The sequence below is a fragment of the Orcinus orca genome, chromosome 17, assembly GCF_937001465.1.
Source record: "Orcinus orca chromosome 17, mOrcOrc1.1, whole genome shotgun sequence".
In the NCBI taxonomy this organism is placed as follows: domain Eukaryota; kingdom Metazoa; phylum Chordata; class Mammalia; order Artiodactyla; family Delphinidae; genus Orcinus; species Orcinus orca.
Genome location: NC_064575.1, coordinates 50,524,706 through 50,544,555, shown reverse-complemented (window position 1 = coordinate 50,544,555; position 19,850 = coordinate 50,524,706). Strand labels below are relative to the sequence as shown.

The 19,850-nt window shown below is 37.8% G+C and overlaps 1 protein-coding gene across 14 annotated transcripts in view; it reads right to left on the bottom strand.

Annotated features, from left to right (window-relative positions):
- Nucleotides 1–19,850, bottom strand: part of VPS13B (vacuolar protein sorting 13 homolog B) — an 802,268-nt gene that overhangs the window by 620,845 nt on the left and 161,573 nt on the right. The window lies entirely within an intron of this gene.

Genomic DNA, 19,850 nt, shown 5'->3' with positions numbered 1-19,850 from the left:
CATTTGAGCTGGGCTCTGAAGGATAAGTTGATATAAATAGGTGAAACAGAGGGAGAAGAGCATTGCAGAAGGATGGAAAAGCTTGAGAAAAGCCCTAAGACAAAAAGAAGCACAGCTCTTTTGAGAAACTGAAAGGTTAATAAAGTATAGAGCCAGATTTGAGTCTTCATCCTACAGTTAACAGGAAATCATTGAAGGCTGAGTGCTACAATCACATCAGAATTCTTCAAAGCTTACTCGGGCACATGGTAGAGAATGGATTGGAAGGGGAAAAAGAAATGATGGAGTTACCCTAGTGTGACAGAAGTAAAAATGGAGAGAAATAGGTATATTGTAAAAGTATTTAGAAAATAAATTTGACAATACTTGGTGACTGATTTACTGTGGGTAGATGATTAAACAGAGGTAAAAAGTATCAATTATCATAATCACTTAATTCTACCTATTTTGGGTTTTTTTTTATCGCGTTGGGTCTTAGTTGTGGCATGCGGGATCTTTCATTGTGGTGCGTGGGCTCTTCGCTGTGGCACGCGGGCCCTCTAGTTGTGGCGCACAGGCTTAGTTCCTCCAGCATGTGGGATCTTGGTTCCCCAACAAGGGATCAAACCCACGTCACCTGCACTGGAAGGCGGATTCTTAACCACTGGGCCACCAGGGACGTCCCAATTCTACCTAATTTGGATGAAACACTTTAACAAAATGTTGGTTAAAATATGAAAAAAGTTGGGGCTTCCCTGGTGGCGCAGTGGCTGAGAGTCCGCCTGCCGATGCAGGCGACACGGGTTCATGCCCCGGTCCTGGAAGATCCCACATGCCGTGGAGCGGCTGGGCCCGCGAGCCATGGCCGCTGAGCCTGCGCATCCGGAGCCTGTGCTCCGCAACGGGAGAGGCCACAACAGTGAGAGGCCCGCGTACCGCAAAAAAAAAAAAATGAAAAAAGTTAAATGAAGATTATCTAACCTTCTGCCTAATATTTGAGTAAGTGAATTTAAAAATTACATGGAAGTCACAAGAATAAATATGCTAATTTTCTCATAAAATCTCTACAAAATAAAAAGTACAATGTTTTAAATAGGCATCAAATGAAGAGTACAAAGTTATAACCTATACCAACAGTCAGCAAAATGTTTCTGGTAAAGAGCCAGACAGTAAAAGTTTTTGGATTGTGAGCCATATGATCTCTGTTGCAACTACCCAACACTGATATTATAGGACAAAAGATGCCACAGACAATATCTAAAGGAAAAAGTTAGTTATGTTCCAATAAAATTTTATTTACAAAAACAAGCAGTGATCTAGAGTTGCCAACCCTGATCTAGAGAATGCAGAAAAAATGCAAAAGTTGAAAGCCACGTAGTCAGATCAGATACCTGTCCAATGAGAAACAATGCAGTAAGTATTCCAGCAGACAAATGTAATATAATCAATAATTACCTTTTTTAAAAAAAAAAGGTAAAATTGGCAGTGAGTAGGTAGATCCTTCAAAAATGGTCTGGTAACATTTAGTGGGGAGTACCACATCCACAAGGCTGAAATTAGGAAAAAGCCTCCAGAATCTATGGCAGTCTAGAAAAGGAAATTCATGTCCTTAGTCTTTGATGAGACAGGGAATGGCCCAGAAGAACAAACGGACATCTAGGAACTGAAATGGCAGTTTAACATGGAAGCTTGGACAATTCAAGTAGAAGTTCAGTCAATAGAGCTAAGGCACACGGTCAAAGCAGGATTAACTGCAAAGTTGAGGAGATGCTCCTGAGTCAACCTGGATGTGTATTCCTTATATCATTCCCAGATTAATGACAGAATCAAACCCAGACATGAGGCAGGAATGAAAAACCAAGCAGAGATCAAGTGGCTGTAGCTACTGAGGAGAAGAGTAAGGTGGTGCAGAGTATAAGCAGGCTCTTAGAAAACTAAGGAATTACAAAAAAGTAACTATTTCTTATGGAGAAAGATCTACAAAAACAAGTCAAGTCAGATAATGGAAAAAATTATTAGCTATTTTACTGATGAGTTCTGCTTTCTAATTTACAAATATTAAGCTAAAATCACATGAAATTTTCTAATGCTTTCTTCTCATAATCAATTGAATTTCAATAAAACAGAAAAAAGCTGTTTCTACTTACTAATAAAAATTTTTGTAAGAGAACCATCTGTTATTTACTTTTGACAATAAAATCTGGAGTAAATGTTGTTATATTTGATACGTAAAACCAACGACTTATTGAATTTACTTTAATTGAATATTGGCAATAAATTTTTAATCCAGTTATTATGATTAAGTAATAACTGAAAGATACTTCATATGAGTGTCTAAACAATATGATCTATTACAGCATATTAGATTTTGTCAGAAAACCTCAGTACAGAAATAGCAACAGTATAGAATAATGCGTGTAATCAAACATCAAATATTATATTTCCCAGGTAGACTGAGAGATCTTTGAAAACAGGGTCCAAGTCTAGCAGTTACTAGGTACTAAACATCTGTTGAAATGAGCTGATATATTAACCACAATGATACCACAAAGGAAAAAATAATTAACTCTGCTTGGGTGAATGAGAGAAGTATTTGCAGAGGAAATACTAATGCTAATACTAAATATTAATATTAATGTTACATTTCAAGTAGAAAAGAGTATAAATCAGGACTTCTTTTTTTGGGAGGGGGTGGGGGCGGGGGGCGGTGAGCATGAAGGCAAGGAAATTTGAAGAGCAAGGTATGCAGGATTTGATTCAACCAGAGATGAGGTATGACATTAGGGAGAACCCAGGTCCTAAGAGGCCAAGCCAAAAGTCTTTTGAGTTTAGCCTGAAGGCAACAGACAGCCACTGATAATTCTTAAGAAGTGGACTGATCAGGTAATCCTTGCCTTCCTGATGCAGAGTTTAGAAAGGGTGAGCCCAGAGGTACTTCAGTAGCCAGATAACGGCAGATGGAGGCTAAATCTGGTCTTGGCAGGGCCATGATCCAAGAGATGAAAGACTTCAGGGAAAGGAAGAGAAAAGAGCATGAAGCCACTCTGCCAGGAGTCTTCCAATCCTAATTCACTGACATGGCTCCAGCCCCAAACCTATTATCAGGGTCTGCTATGGTCTTCTTAAGGGGCCCCAGAAGACACAATGTTGGTTAAACAATTTGCTCAGTGTTTAATTTACCCAAAGACCTAACAGATGACTCATCAGAAAGCACAGCCCTGCCCACATCCTGAGATTCAGAATCCACAGGTGGTGCTATCCTTGGTTTTGCTGCTTCCTTGACATCTCCTCTTGAATACTTCCAAATCGTAAATTGTAAAGATTTTGTCCAAAAAGACACACATATACTTTTGCCACAAGCTATCACGCTCACTGAAATGTTTCCACTCAGCAGTTTGTATGCACATGTGGTAAGGTGTTGTGCATCCATGGTTATCCACTCATCCATCATTCATCTATTTGACTGTCCATCTGTGACAAGACAGCAAGTTCTGACCAGTCAGGCCCCAGGGTTGACAACCAGGCTCTCAAACTCTTCCAGAAAATGAAAAAGGAACACTCCCAAACTCATTTTATGAGGCCAGCATTACCCTGATACTAAAGCCAGATAAGGACACTACAAGAAAACTATCGGCCAATATTCCAGAGGAATATAGACGCAAATATTCTCAGCAGAATAACAGCAAAACAGAATCAGCAGCACGTTAAAAGGATCACTTACCACAATCAAGTGGAATTTACCCTGTGAGGCAAGGACGGTTCAAAATATGCAAATCAATAAATGTGACACAATCACATCAATAAAAAAATATATATGATCATCTCAATAGTCACAAAAAAACATTTGACAAAATTCAAACTGCATTCATGATAAACACCCTCAACAAATCAGGTATGGAAGGAACATATCTTAAAATAATAAAGGCCATACATGACAAGCCAACAACTAACATCATACTCAATGGTGGAAGGCTGAAAGCTTTTCCTCTAAGATCAGAAACAAAAGGACACCCACTCTTACCATTCCTATTCAAAATAATACTGGAAGGCCCAGCCAGAGCAATCAAGCAAGAAAAAGAAACAAAAGGCATCACATTTGGAAAGGAAGAAATAAAATCGTCTCTATTTGCAGATGACATGATTTTATATAGACAAAATCCTAAAGGCTCCACCAAAGAACTGTTAATCGAATGAACAAATACAGTAAAGTGGCAGGAAACAAAATTAACATATAAAAAAGCAGCAGCATTTCTATAAACTAATGACACATTATCTGGAAAAAATAAAGAAAATGATTCCATTTATAATAGCATCAGAAACAATGAAACATTTACAAACAAATTTAATCAAGGAGGTGAAAGATCTTTACACTGAAAATAACAAGACATTAATAATGAAAGAAATCAAGGAAGACACAAATAAATGAAAAGATAACCCACGTTCATGGATTAGAGGAATTAATACTGTTAAAATGTCCATACTACCCAAAGACATCTACACATTCAATGCAATTTCTATCAAGATTCCAATAGCAGTTTCTCTTTATAAATACGTAAAAAACACAATCCTAAAGTTTACATGAAACCACAAAAAAAACCCAAATAACTAAAGCAATCTTGAGAAAGAACAACAAAACTAGAGGCATCACACATTCCAGTCTCAAACTATTTTATAAAGCTATAGTAATCCAAAAAGTACGGTACTGGCATAAAAACAGACAAATAGACCAATGGAACAGAATCAAGAACACAGAAATGAACCCACACATACTAATAATTGATAAGGAGGTAAGAATACTGAATGAAACAAAAGACAATCTCTTCAACAACTGATTCTGGGAAAATTGGATATTCAAATGTTAAAAGAATGAAACGAGACCCCTATATTTCACACCACTCACCAAAAATTAACTCAAAATGAATTAAAGACGTCAACATAAAACCTATAAAATTCCTAGCAGAAAACATAGGGAGCTCCTTGACAAAGGTATCAGCAGCCATTTATTGGATATAAAACTAAAATACAAGCAACAAAAGCAAAAAAAAATAACTGAGAGCACATCAAAAATAAAAAACCTCTACACAGCAAAAGAAACAATCAACAAAATGAAAAGAAAACTTAGGAAATGGGAGACAATAATTCAAAATCACCTATCTGATAAGGGATTAATATCCAGTATATATAAAGAATTCATATAACTCAATGACAGGAAGAACAAATGACACAATTTAAAAATGGGTAAAGGACCTGAAAAGACATTTTTCTAAAGAAAGTATACAGATAGCCAACAGATACATGGAACTGTCCTCAGCATCACTAATGATTAGGGAAATGCAAAACAAAAATCACAAGGAGGTATCACCTCATACCTGTTAGAATGTCTATCATCAAAAAGACAAGAGAGGGGCTTCACTGGTGGCGCAGTGGTTGGGGGTCCGCCTGCCGGTGCAGGGGATGTGGGGTCGTGCCCCGGTCCAGGAGGATCCTGCGTGCCGTGGAGCGGCTGGGCCTGTGGGCCATGGCCACTGGGCCTGCACGTCCAGAGCCTGTGCTCCGCAGTGGGAGAGGCCACAGGAGTGAGAGGCCCACGTACCGCAAAAAAATATTTTTTTAAAAAGACAAGAGAGAAGAGTAACCAAGATGGCGCACTATAAGGATGTGCTCTCACTCCCTCTTGCGAGAACACCAGAATCACAACTAGCTGCTGGGCAACCATCGACAAGAAGATACTGGAACTCACCAAAAAAGATACCCCACATCCAAAGACAAAGGGGAAGCCAAAATGAGATGGTAGGAGGGGCGCAATCATGGTAAAATCAAATCCCATAACTGGTGGGTGGGTGACTCACAGACTGGAGAACACTTATACCATGGAAGTCCACCCACTGGAGTAACGGTTCTAAGCCCCAGGTCAGGCTTCCCAACCTGCGGGTCTGGCAAGGGGAGGAGAAATTCCTAGAGAATCAGACTTTGAAGCCTAGTGGGAACTGATTGCAGGACTTCTACAGGAAGTCGAAGTCTGGGGGAAACAGAGACTCCACTCTTGGAGGGCACACACAAAGTAACGTGCGCATTGGGACCCAGGGGAAGGAGCAGTGACCCCAGGGGAGACTGAACCAGACCTACCTGCTAGTGTTAGAGGGTCTCCTGCAGAGGCGGGGCAGGTGGGGGGGGTTTCGCACACCATGGGGACAAGGACACTGACAGCAGAAGTTCCAGGAAGTACTCCCTGGCGGGAGCCCTCTCAGAATCTGTCATTATCCCCACCAAAGAGCCCAGGCAGGCTCCAGTGTTGGGTTGCCTCAGGCCAAACAACCAACAGGGAGGGAACCTAGCCCCACTCATCAAGAGTCAAGTGGATTAAACTTTTACTGAGCTCTGCCCACCAGAGCAACAGTCAGCTCTACCCACTGCCAGTCCCTCCCATCAAGCCTCTTAGATAACCTCATCTACCACTGGGCAGACAGCACAAGCAAGAAGAACTACAATCCTGCATCCTGTGGAACAAAAACCACACTCACAGAAAGACAGACAAGATGAAAAGACAGAGGGCTATGTACCAGATGAAGGAACAAGATAAAACTCCAGAAAAACAACTGAATGAAGTAGAGATAGGCAACCTTCCAGAAAAAGAATTCAGATTAATGATAGTGAAGATGATCCAGGACCTCGGAAAAAGAATGGAGGCAAAGATTGAGAGGATGCAAGAAATGTTTAACAAAGGACTAGAAGCATTAAAGAACAAACAAACAGAGATGAACAATACAATAAATGAAAACTACACTAGAAGGAATCAATAGCAGAATAACTGAAGCAGAAGAACAGATAAGTAACCAGGAAGACAGAAGGGTGGAATTCACTGCTGTGGAACAGAATAAAGAAAAAAGAATGAAAAGAAATGACGACAGACTAACAGAACTCTGGGACAACATTAAACACAACAACATTCACATTATAGGGATCCAGAAGGAAAACAGAGAAATAAGGACCAGAGAAAAAATTTGAAAAGATTATAGTTGAAAACTTCCCTAACATGGAAAAGGAAATAGCCACCCAAATCCAGAAAGCGCAGAGAGTCCCATACAGGATAAACCCAAGGAGAAACACACTGAGATACACAGTAATCAAACCAGCAAAAATTAAAGACAAAGAAAACTTATTGAAAGCAGTGAGGGAAAAACGACAAATAACAACAAGAGAACTCCCATAAGGTTAACAGCTGATTTCTCAGCAGAAACACTACAAGCCAGAAGGGAGTGGCATGATATACTTAAAGTGATGAAAGGGAAGAACCTACCACCAAGATTACTCTACCTGGCATGAATCTCATTCAGATTCCATGGAGAAATCAAAAGCTTTACAGACAAGCAAAAGCTAAGAGAATTCAGCACCACCAAACCAGCTCTACAAAAAATGCTAAAGGAAATTCTCTAAGAGAGAAAGAAAAGAGAAGAAAAGTACCTACAAAAGAGAAGACCTACAAAAGAAGGACCTACAAACAAGAAGGACCTACAAGAGAAGAAAAGGAACTACAAAAACAAACCCAAAACAATTATGAAAATGGTCACAGGAACATACATATCGATAATTACCTTAAACGTGAATGGACTAAATACTCCAACCAAAAGACACAGGCTTGCTCAATGGATACAAAAACGACACACATATATAACCTATCTACAAGAAACCCACTTCAGATGCAGGGACACATACAGGCTGAAAGTGAGGGGATGGAAAAAGATATTGCATGCTAATGGAAATCAAAAGAAAGCTGGAGTAGCTATACTCATCATATAAAATAGATTTTAAAATAAAGAATGTTACAAGAGACAAGGAAGGACACTACATAATGATCAAGGGATCAAGCCAAGAAGAAGATATAACAACTATAAATATATATGCACCTAACACTGGAGCACCTTAATATATAAGGCAACTGCTGACAGCTATGAAAGAGGAAATCGACACTAACACAATAATATTGGGGTACTTTAACACCTCAATTACACCAATGGACACATTATACAAAATGAAAATAAATAAGGTAACAGAAGCTTTAAATGACACAAGAGACCAGATAGATTTAATTGATAATTTATAGGACATTCCATCCAAAAACAGCAGATTACACTTTCTTCTCAAGTGTGCACGGAACATTCTCCAGGATAGAGCCTATCTTGGGTCACAAATCAAGCCTCAGTGAATTTAAGAAAATTGAAATCGTATCAAGCATCTTTTCTGACCGCAACGCTATGAGATTAGAAATGAATTACAGGTGAAAAAACGTAAAAAACACGAACACATTGAGGCTAAACAATACGTTACTAAATAACCAAGAGTTCACTGAAGAAATCAAAGAGGAAATCAAAAAATACCTAGAGACAAATGACGATGAAAATACGACGATCCAAAACCTTTGGGATGCAGAAAAAGCAGTTCTAAGAGAGAAGTTAATAGTTATACAAGCCTACCTCAAGAAACAAGAAAAATCTCAAGTAAACAATCTACACTTACACCTGAAAGAACTAGAGAAGAAGAACAATCAAAACCCAAAGTTAGCAGAAGGAAAGAAATCATAAAGATCAGAGCAGAAATAAATGAAATAGAAACAAAAAAATATATAGCAAAGGTCAATAAAACTAAAAACTGGTTCTTTGAGAAGATTAACAAAATTGATAAACCACTATGCAGCCTCATCAAGAAAAAGAGGGAGAGAACTCAAATGAATAAAATGAGAAATGAAAAAGGAGAAGTTACAACAGACACCACAGAAATATAAAGCATCCTAAGAGACTACTAGAAGGAAATTTATGCCAATAAAATGGACAACCTGAAAGTAATGGACAAATTCTTAGAAAGTTATAACCTTCCAAGACTGAACCACGAAGAAATAGAAAATATGAACAGACCAGTCACAAGGAATGCAATAGAAACTGTGATTAAAAATCTTCCAACAAACAAAAGTTCAGGACCAGATGGCTTCACAGGTGAATTCTATCAAACATTTAGAGAAGAGTTAACACCCATCCTTCTCAAACACTTCCAAAAAACTACACAGGGAGGAACACGCCCAAACTCATTCTATGAGGCCACCATCACCCTGATACCAAAACCAGACAAAGATACTATAAAAAAAGAAAATAACAGACCAATATCACTGATGAATATAGATGCAAAAATCCTCAACAAAATACTAGCAAACAGAATCCAACAACACATTAAAAGGATCATACACCATGATCAACTGGGATTTATCCCAGCGTTGCAAGGATTCTTCAATATACGCAAATCGATCAATGTGATATACCATATTAACAAAGTGAAGAATAAAAACCATGTGATCATCTCAATAGATGCAGAAAAAGCTTTTGACAAAATTCAACAGCCATTTATGATAAAAACTCTCCAGAGAGTGGGCATAAAGGGAACATACCTCAACATAATAAAGGTCATATGTGACAAACCCACAGCAAACATCATTCTCAATGGTGAAAATGCTCTAAGATCAGGAACAAGACAAGGATGTCCACTCTCACCACTATTATTCAACATAGTTTTGGAAGTCCTAGCCACGGCAATCAGAGAAGAAGAAGAAATAAAATAAAAGGAATACAAATTGGAAAAGAAGAAGTTAAACTGTCACGGTTTGCTGATGACATGATACTACACATAGAGAATCCTAAAATGCCACAAGAAAACTACTAGAGCTAATCAATGAATTTCGTAAAGTTGCAGGATACAAAATTAATGCACAGAAATCTCTTGCATTCCTATACACTAATGATGAAAAATCTGAAAGAGAAATTATGGAAACACTCCCATTTACCACTGCAATAAAAAGAATAAAATACCTAGGAATAAACCTACCTAGGGAGACAAAGACCTGTATGCAGAACACTATAAGACACTGATGAAAGAAGTTAAAGATGATACCAACAGACAGAGAGATATACCATGTTCTTGGATTGGAATCAATATTGTGAAAATGACTATACTACCCAAAGCAATCTACAGATTCAATGCAATCCCTATCAAATTACCAATGGCATATTTTACGGAACTGGAATAAATCATCTTAAAATCTGTATGGAGACACAAAAGACCCCGAATACCCAAAGCAGTCTTGAGGGAAAAAAACAGAGCTGGAGGAATCAGACTCCCTGGCTTCAGACTATACTACAAAGCTACAGTAATCAAGACAATATGGTACTGGCACAAAAACAGAAACATAGATCAATAGAACAAGATAGAAAGCCCAGAGATAAACCCACGCACCTATGGTCAACTAATCTCCAACAAAGGAGGCAAGGATATACAATGGAGAAAGGACAGTCTCTTCAGTAAGTGGTGCTGGGAAAACTGGACCACTACATGTAAAAGAGTGAAATTAGAACACTCCCTAACACCATACACAAAAATAAACTCAAAATGGATTCGAGGTCTAAATGTAAGACCAGACACTAGAAAACTCTTAAAGGAAAACACAGGAAGAACACTCTTTGACATAAATCACAGCAAGATCTCTTTTGATCCACCTCCTAGAGCAATGGAAATAAAAACAAAAATAAACAAATGGGACTTAATGAACCTTAAAAGCTTTTGCACAGCAAAGGAAACCATATACAAGATGAAAAGACAACCCTAAGAATGGGAGAAAATATTTGCAAAAGAATCAATGGACAAAGGATTAATCTCCAAAATATATAAACAGCTCCTGCAGCTCAATATTAAAGAAACAAACAACCCAATCCAGAAATGGGCAGAAGACCTAAATAGACATTTCTCCAAAGAAGACATACAGATCGCCAAGAAGCACATGAAAAGCTGCTCAACATCACAAATTATTAGAGAAATGCAAATCAAAACTACAATGAGGTAGCACCTCACACCAGTTAGAATGGGCATCATCAGAAAATCTACAAACAACAAATGCTGGAGAGGGTGTGGAGAAAAGGGAACCCTCTTGCACTGTTGGTGGGAATGTAAATTGATACAGCCACTATGGCGAACAGTATGGAGGTTCCTTAAAAAACTGAAAATAGAATTACCATATGATCCAGCAATCCCACTACTGGGCATATACCCAGAGAAAACCATAATTCAAAAAGACACATGCAGGGCTTCCCTGGTGGTGCAATGGTTGAGAGTCTGCCTGCTGATGCAGGGGACATGGGTTCATGCCCCAGTCCGGGAAGATCCCACATGCCGCGGAGCGGCTAGGCCCGTAAGACATGGCCGCTGAGCCTGCGCGTCCAGAGCCTGTGCTCCGCAACAGGAGAGGCCACAACAGTGAGAGGCCCACGTACCACAAAAAAAAAAAAAAGGACACACGCACCCCATTGTTCACTGCAGCACTATTTACAATAGCCAGTTCGTGGAAGCAACCTAAATGCCCATCAACAGACGAGTGGATAAAGAAGATGTGGTACATATATACAATGGAATATTACTCATCCATAAAAAGGAATGAAATTAAGTCATTTGTTGAGACGTGGATGGACCTAGAGACTGTCATACAGAGTGAAGTAAGTCAGAAAGAGAAAAACAAATATCGTATATATCACATGTATGTGGAACCTAGAAAAATGGTACAGATGAACCGGTTTGCAGGGCAGAAGTTGAGACACAGATGTAGAGAACAAATGTATGGACACCAAGTGGGGAAAACCACAGTGGGTTGGGGATGGTGGTGTGCTGAATTGGACAATTGGGATTCACATGTATACACTGATGTGTATAAAACTGATGACTAATAAGAACCTGCAATATAAAAAAACAAACAAAAAAACAACTAATACTAAACTTTCTTTGGGTTATTTGTATGGAAATATGCTAATATATTTATTTCAGACATTACATGAAATATCTAAAAATCTTATATGTTCTGGTATAATGTTATAAATCATAATTCTAGTTATTACTTTAAAATGTATATCTCAGGGCTTCCCTGGTGGCGCAGTGGTTGAGAGTCCGCCTGCCGATGCAGGGGACATGGGTTTGTGCCCCGGACCGGGAAGATCCCACATGCCATGGAGCGGCTGGGCCCGTGAGCCATGGCTGCTGAGCCTGTGCGTCCAGAGCCTGTGCTCCGCAATGGAAGAGGCCACAACAGTGAGAGGCCCGCGTACCGGGGAAAAAAAAAAAAAAAAAGTATATCTCAGAAATAACTAAATTTCCTTGTCAATTGCATTATTATGAACTTTCATCAAATCTTTAACCATGGTCATTTTTAAGTCTTGTCATTTACAGACAGTTCTGGGTGTACTCTGATGCTTCTGCAAAAATGTTCCTATAAAAGGGTTTCATCTTCAAGGAATTCATGGAAAAGACTCTCATAAGTACAGCTTTCTGGTAACTGACTATACTGCTGAACTGAATGAATAAGCATTTTCAGAACTCTAATGGAAAACTGATGAATTCATAAAAGTGCTAACAAAACATCAATATAAAAAAAATTAATTACATGGGACTGAGTGAACTGATGAGGATGATTATAATTTTTGTGACTTTCTGTTTGAATAAAAAAAATAAAAGAAAAGAATAAAATAAAGACAAAGTCAAATTCTAATTTGTAAATTTCAATACTGGTGTTGGTTGTCCAACAACTGTTTCATGTGTAAAAGAGAGAGCTTTTAAAAAAAAAAAAAAAGACAAGGGATAACAAATGCTGGCAAGGATGTGGAGGAAAGGGAACCCTTGGGCACTGTTGGTGGGATTGTAAATTGGTGCAACCACTATGGAAAACAGTGTGGAGGTTCCTCAAAAAATTAAAAATAGCACTACCATATGACCCACAAATTTGCTTCTGGGTCTATATCCGAAGGAAATAAATCACTATGTCCAAGAGATATCTGAATTCCCATGTTCACTGCAGCATTATTTACAACAGCAAGATATGAGAACAACCTAAGTGTCCATCAACAGATGAGTGGATAAAGAAAATATGGTTTAAATACACAATGGAATACTATTCAGTCACAAAGAAACAAAGGAAATCCTGGCATATTCGATAAAAAACAAAACAAAACATGAGCCTTCAGGGGATCATCCTAAGTGAAATAAGTCAAGAAAGACAAATACTGTTTGATCTGACTTATATGTAGAAGAGGGGAGGGGAGGAAACCTCACAGAAAAAGAGATAAGATTTGTGGTTACAAGAGGGAGGGGATGGAGGGCAGGGAAATTGGATAAAGGTGGTCAAAAGGTACATACTTCCACTTATAAAATAAATAAGTACTGCAGATGTAATGTACAACATAATGACTATAGTTAATAATGCTGTATGGTATATTTGAGAGTTACTAAAAGAGGAAATCCTGAAAGTTCTCATCACAAGGGGGAAAAAAATATTTTTTCTTTTTTATTTTATCTATACAAGGCAACGGATGTTCACTAAACTTACTGTGGTAAATCATTTCCCAACAAACGTAAGGCAAGTCATTATGCTGCATGAACATTATAACAATAGTGATCTCTCCAATTCATGAACATGAATATCTTTTCCATTTTTGTCTTATTCTATTTATTTTATTAAATTTTTATTCCAATTTAAACATCAAAAAGTCTTATTGGTAGTTCTTAAAGCAAATCTAACTCAAGTCATTTTTACTTTTAGGCAAGGATACTTTATAATCAATACTTCTATCTGGAAGGAAAATTTTGTAACAGATCAAAAATGTATATTTTAGGGCTTCCCTGGTGGCGCAGCAGTTAAGAATCTGCCTGCCAATGCGGGGAACACAGGTTCGAGCCCTGGGCCGGGAAGATCCCACATGCTGTGGAGCAACTAAGCCCGTGTGCCACAACTACTGAGCCTGCGCTCTAGAGCCTGTGAGCCACAACTACTGATGCCCGCGTACCTAGAGCCCGGGCTCCACAACAAGAGAAGCCACCAGAATGAGAAGGCTGCGCACCACAACGAAGAGTAGCCCCTGCTCACCGCAAATATAGAAAGCCCACGCACAGCAGCGAAGACCCAGTGCAGCCATAAATAAATAAATAAATAAATAAATTTATTAATATATATACATATATATTTTAGAACACACTGGAGATGTCGGGGGGAAACATAGTTTGAAGAATAGAAAAAGCATATCACTATGCCTCAATCTTTTTCCTAAATGGTTAAAGAACTGTTCAACAACCCCAAAACCCTTTTTATATGCACACCTGGGAAGAATACCAAACGCGTAACTTTGCTCAGAGTTACACTGATGTGGTTTTAGACCAGATGTTTAAATGTTACAGTATGTACATTTTCTTCCCCTCTTCTAAGACAGAAGTAAAGTAAGAGGAGTATTTGACTTCACTCCACAAGAGACCTATTTAATAGTTTGGCGGTTATGTAAGTAAAGGTAGCTTGGCTAAGTCAATGTTGACGACATACAGAACGACATGATCCTAATGAGTTGGAAAATATTGGCTCTCATGAGAATAGACCAGATGCTACTGAGCTGAGAAAGCTACTGTATTATTGAATTTCATTTTTATGAGGTAAAATTTATTATTCAACCATTAAGATATCCCACATGAAATCTTGCATAAAATACTTTTACAGTTACATTCTGGAAAGTAGATTTTTATTTTAACATTAAGACATCACTTAAATAACGGATTCAAATGTCCATGTGATCACCTTCAGCACAAATTTTAAAGTCTGTAAGTAATTTCCCTGCAAATACCAGATTAATGGAACTAGACTGTCAACAAAACAATGAACTACCTGAATAAGGACAAACTGGTAACAAGTCTTTGTTTCCTGAGCAAACAAAAGCCATGTGTGACTTTGTAATTTATCATCTAGCAAAAGGACAAACGTTATAATTTCTATGATTTGAGTACCATCAGAAACATGAACAATAAAAATGTGTAATTCAAGAATCTCAATTACTAATATGTTAAAGTCCAAACGTTAACGTCTCTGCTTTATTCTTTATAATTTCTTTATATTTTTAATTAAATTCCCAATATTTGCTATTCTTTCATTACATAATTTCTAGTGGAATAGCAAACTTTAATTATTTTACTTTATTTCTAGTCTAATTTTCCAGAGAGGTTGTTTGATGTAGCGCAAGTAATAGTAACAGAAAGGTCCAAAGGCCTGGCTTCAAAAACTAGCTTACTCTGTAGGATGATACTTAAGAAAAACACTAAATTGTTCTAAGCATAAACTTTCACACATGTAACACAGGAAACATAACATGCCAACATCAATATTACTGGGAAAACACAAGAGAAATTAATGCATGAGAAACATCAACCTAAAGAAGGTGAGCCAATTCAGACTATTCAAGTAAGTTTTATGGTATCCAGTCCCTACAACATGCAGCTCAGTAGAGGAAAAATGCTTGGAAGACAGCTGTACAGTACATGAAAAGGCAGATTAAAAAACAGGGTTTCATATATATCTAGTCTCCCAGTGAAAATATTTCTAGTATCCCACTATTGTTCCACACCTCTTTGGAATCCCTAGCAGAAGAGAGAATTCATCCTAGGTGACTGTGAGCCTGTGGTAGCCTCTTGTAAACAGTTACATTAAAGTGGCACAATACACAGTCTGTTCAATAAGTCCAAACAACAAGAGCTAACCAACGCCTTGAATTTTGTTCTTCTCTTATCACGTTGACTACTTATCCTATTTACTTTCTTCCCTTACTCTGTATTTATCTTTGCCCTATATCTTCTTAGCTAAAACAATGGATCCCGAGGCTACAATTCTGATGTTGGGTGTCTCAGTCTCCAAGAACCTCCAACCCTACAACTACCTCCATAGGCAATAACCCCATTTGTGTGATTACAGCAGTAATCTATAGCCAGGACAAGAATAACAAATCAACTCCAGAAATAATACTATATTTTGCACTCACAAGTACTCTGTGAGTATATCTAAAGATATCATCACAGCCGCTCGCCCACAGGGCAAGGCAGGGATTCTGGTGCCGGGAGCCCAGTTAGAAGAAGTGATACATTTCCTAACTGCCCTCCTGTTCTCTTTGTGAACAACAACATGCGTTTTCCAAGAAGTTAAGTGAAACTAAGGATCCAACTGGTGGCCACTGAACAGAGTGAACCTGTGTGGCTGACAGCATCCTGGTCCTCCACCCTGGTGTCAGGCCTGAGCCTCCAAGGTGGAAGAGCCAAGATCAAGACAAGGACCACCAGAGACCTCCCAGGCCCACGTAATATCAATCAGCAAGAGCTCTCCCAGAGATCTCCGTCTCAATGCTAAGACCCAGCTCCAAACAACGGCCAGCAAGTCCCAGTGCTGAACGCCCCATGCCAAACAACTAGCAAGACAGGAATACAACCCCACCCAATAGCAGACAGGCTGCCTAAAATCATACTAAGTTCACAGACGCCCAAAAACACACCGCGGGGCGCGGCCCTGCCCGACAGAAAGGCAAGATCCAGCCCCACCCACCAGAACACAGGCACCAATCCCCTCCACCAGGAAGACCACACAAGCCACTGAACCAACATCACCCACTGGGGAAAGACACCAAAAACAATGAGAACTATGAACCTGCAGGCTGCAACAAGGAGAACCCAAATGCAATAAGTTAAACAAAATGAGAAGACAGAGAAACACACAGTAGATGAAGGAGCAAGGTAAAAACCCACCAGACCAAACAATGAAGAGGAAACAGGCAGTCTACCTGAAAAAGAATTCAGAGTAATGACAGTAAACATGATCCAATATAATGGAAATAGAATGCAGAAAATACAAGAAACGTTTAACAAGGACCTAGAAGAACTAAAGAGCAAACAAACAATGATAAACAACACAATAAATGAAATTAAAAATTCTCTCGAAGGAATCAATAGCAGAATAACTTAGGCAGAAGAAAAAATAAGTGACCTGGAAGGTAAACTAGTGGAAATAACTACCACAGAGCAAAATAAAGAAAAAACAATGAAAAGAACTGAGAACAGCCTCAGAGACCGCAGGGACAACATTAAATGCACCAACATTTGAATTATAGGGGTCACAGAAGAAGAAAAGAAAAAGAAAGGGACTTAGAAAATATTTCCAGACATTATAGTTGACAACTTCTCTATATGGGAAAGGAAACAGTCACTTAAGTCCAAGAAGTGCAAAGAGTCCCATATAGGATAAATCCAAGGAGAAACACCCCAAGACACATATTAATGAAACTATCAAAAATTAAATACAAAGAAAACATTAAAAGCAACAAGAAAAGCAAGAAAAAACATACAAGGGAATGCCCATCAGGTTAACAGCTGATCTTTCAGGAGAAACTTTTCAACCCAGAAGGGAGTGGCAGGACATATTTAAACTGATGAATGGGAAAAACCTAAAACCAAGATTACTCTACCCAGCAAGGATCTCACTAAGATTTGACAGAGAAATAAAAAACTTTACAGACAACCAAAAGTTAAGAAAATTCAGCAACACCAAACCAGCTTTACAAAAAATGCTAAAGGAACTTCTCTAGGAGCAAAAACAAGAGAAAACAAGAACTACAAAAACAAACCCAAAACAATTAAGAAAATGGTAATAGGAACATACATATTGATAATTACCTTAGATGTAAATGGTTTAAATGCTCCAACCAAAAGACACAGACTGGCTGAATAGATACAAAAACAAGATCCGTATATATGCTATCCACAAGAGACTAACTTCAGACCTTGGGACACATACAAACTGAAAGTGAGGGGATGGAAAAAGACACTCTATGCAAATGGAAATCAAAAGAAAGCTGGAGTAGCAATTCTCATATCAGACAAAATAGACTGTAAAATAAAGACTATTACAAGAGACAAAGAAGGACACTATATAATGATCAATGGATCAATCCAAGAAGAAGATATAACGATTGTAAATATTTATGCACCCAACATAGGAGCACTTCAATAAATAAGGCAAATGCTAACAGCCATAAAAGGGGAAGTCAGCAGTAACACAATCATAGTAGGGGACTTTAACACCCCACTTTCACCAATGTACAGATCATGCTAAATGAAATTAAACAAACACAAGCTTTAAATGACACATTAAACAAGATGGACCTAATTGATATTTATAGGACATTCCATCCAAAAACAACAGAATACACTTTATTCCCAAGTGCTCATGGAACATTCTCCAGGACACATCATATCTTGGGTCACAAATGAAGCCTTGGTAAATTTCAGAAAACTTAAATCATATCAAGTATCTCTTCTGACAACAACGCTATAAGACTAGATATCAATTACGTAAAGAAAACGGTAAAAATTACAAACACATGGAGGCTAAACCATACGCTACGAAATAACCAAGAGATCACTGACAAAATCAAAGAGGAAATCAAAAACTACCTAAAAACAAATGACAATGAAAACACGACAAACCAAAACCTATGGGATGCAGAAAAAACAGTTCTAAGGGGGAAGTTTATAGCAATACAATCCTACCTCAAGAAAGAAGAAAAATCTCTAATAAACAAACTAAACTTACACCTAAAGCAATTAGAGAAAGAAGAACAAAAAAACCCCAAAGTTAGGAGAAGGAAAGAAATCAAAACAATCAGATCAGAAATAAATGAAAAAGAAATGAAGGAAACGATAGCAAAGATCAATAAAACTAAAAGCTGGTTCTTTGAGAAGATAAAAAAAATTAACCTTTAGCCAGACTCATCAAGAAAAAAAGAGGGGGAGAACTCAAATCAATAAAATTAGAAATGAAACAGGAGAAGTTACAATGGACACCGCAGAAATACAAAGCGTCCTAAGAGACTATTACAAGTAACTTTATGCCAATAAAATGGACAACCTGGAAGAAACGGACAAATTCTTAGAAACGTATAACCTTCCAAGACTGAACCAGGAAGAAATAGAAAATATGAACAGACCAATCACAAAGAATGAAATTCAAAGTGTGATTAAAGATCTTTCAACAAGCAAAAAGTCCAGGACCAGATGCTTCACAGGAGAATTCTATCAAACATTTAGTGAAGAGCGAACACCCATCGTTCTCAAACTCTTCCAAAAAACTGCGGGGGTTGATAAAAACGTATACTCTACAGTTTCTGGATGAATTATTCTATAAATTTACATTAGATTGAGGGCATTGATGATGGTGCTTTCAGTTCAAACATATTCTTGCTGATTTTCTGCCTTTGGAGCTGTCACTTGATAACAGTGCTGTTGAAGTCTCCAACTATCATAGTGATTTTTTTTTCCATTTCTTCTTGTAGTTTATCAGTTTCTTCATCTTATGTTTTAATGTTCTGTTGTTAGGTACATATACACTCAGGATTGTTATGTCTTCTTGGAGAATTAATCACTTTATCATTACATAATGCATTTATAATGAAGATAGACTGCATTCTGGGCCATAAAACACACCTTAACAAATTTAAAAGCATAAACATCATTCAAACTATGCTTACAAAACCACTATGGAATTGAACTAGAAATCACTATAAAATGCCTGCAAAATTCCAAAATACTTGGAGAATAAATAACACACTTCTAAAAAAGGCATGGGTTAAAGATGAAGCATCAGGACAAATTTTAAAAATATTTTGAACCAAATGAGTATGAAAATACAACTTAAAATTTGTGTGATGTAACAAATGCAATAATTAGAGGGAAATTTATGACACTATGTGCGTGTGTTAGCAAAGAAGGAAGATATAAAATCAATAATCTAAGCTTTCAACGAAGGCAACTAGAAGAAAAGAAGAAAAGAAATAATAAAATTTAGAGCAGAAGTCAATGAAATTGAAAACAGGAAATAGAGAAAATCAATGAAACCAAAAGCTGGTTGTTTGTGAAGAAGGGTAAATTTGATAAACCTTTAGTCAACCTAAGCAAAGGAGGATTTTCCCCAATGAACAGTCTTGAAAACTTTGTCAGAATTA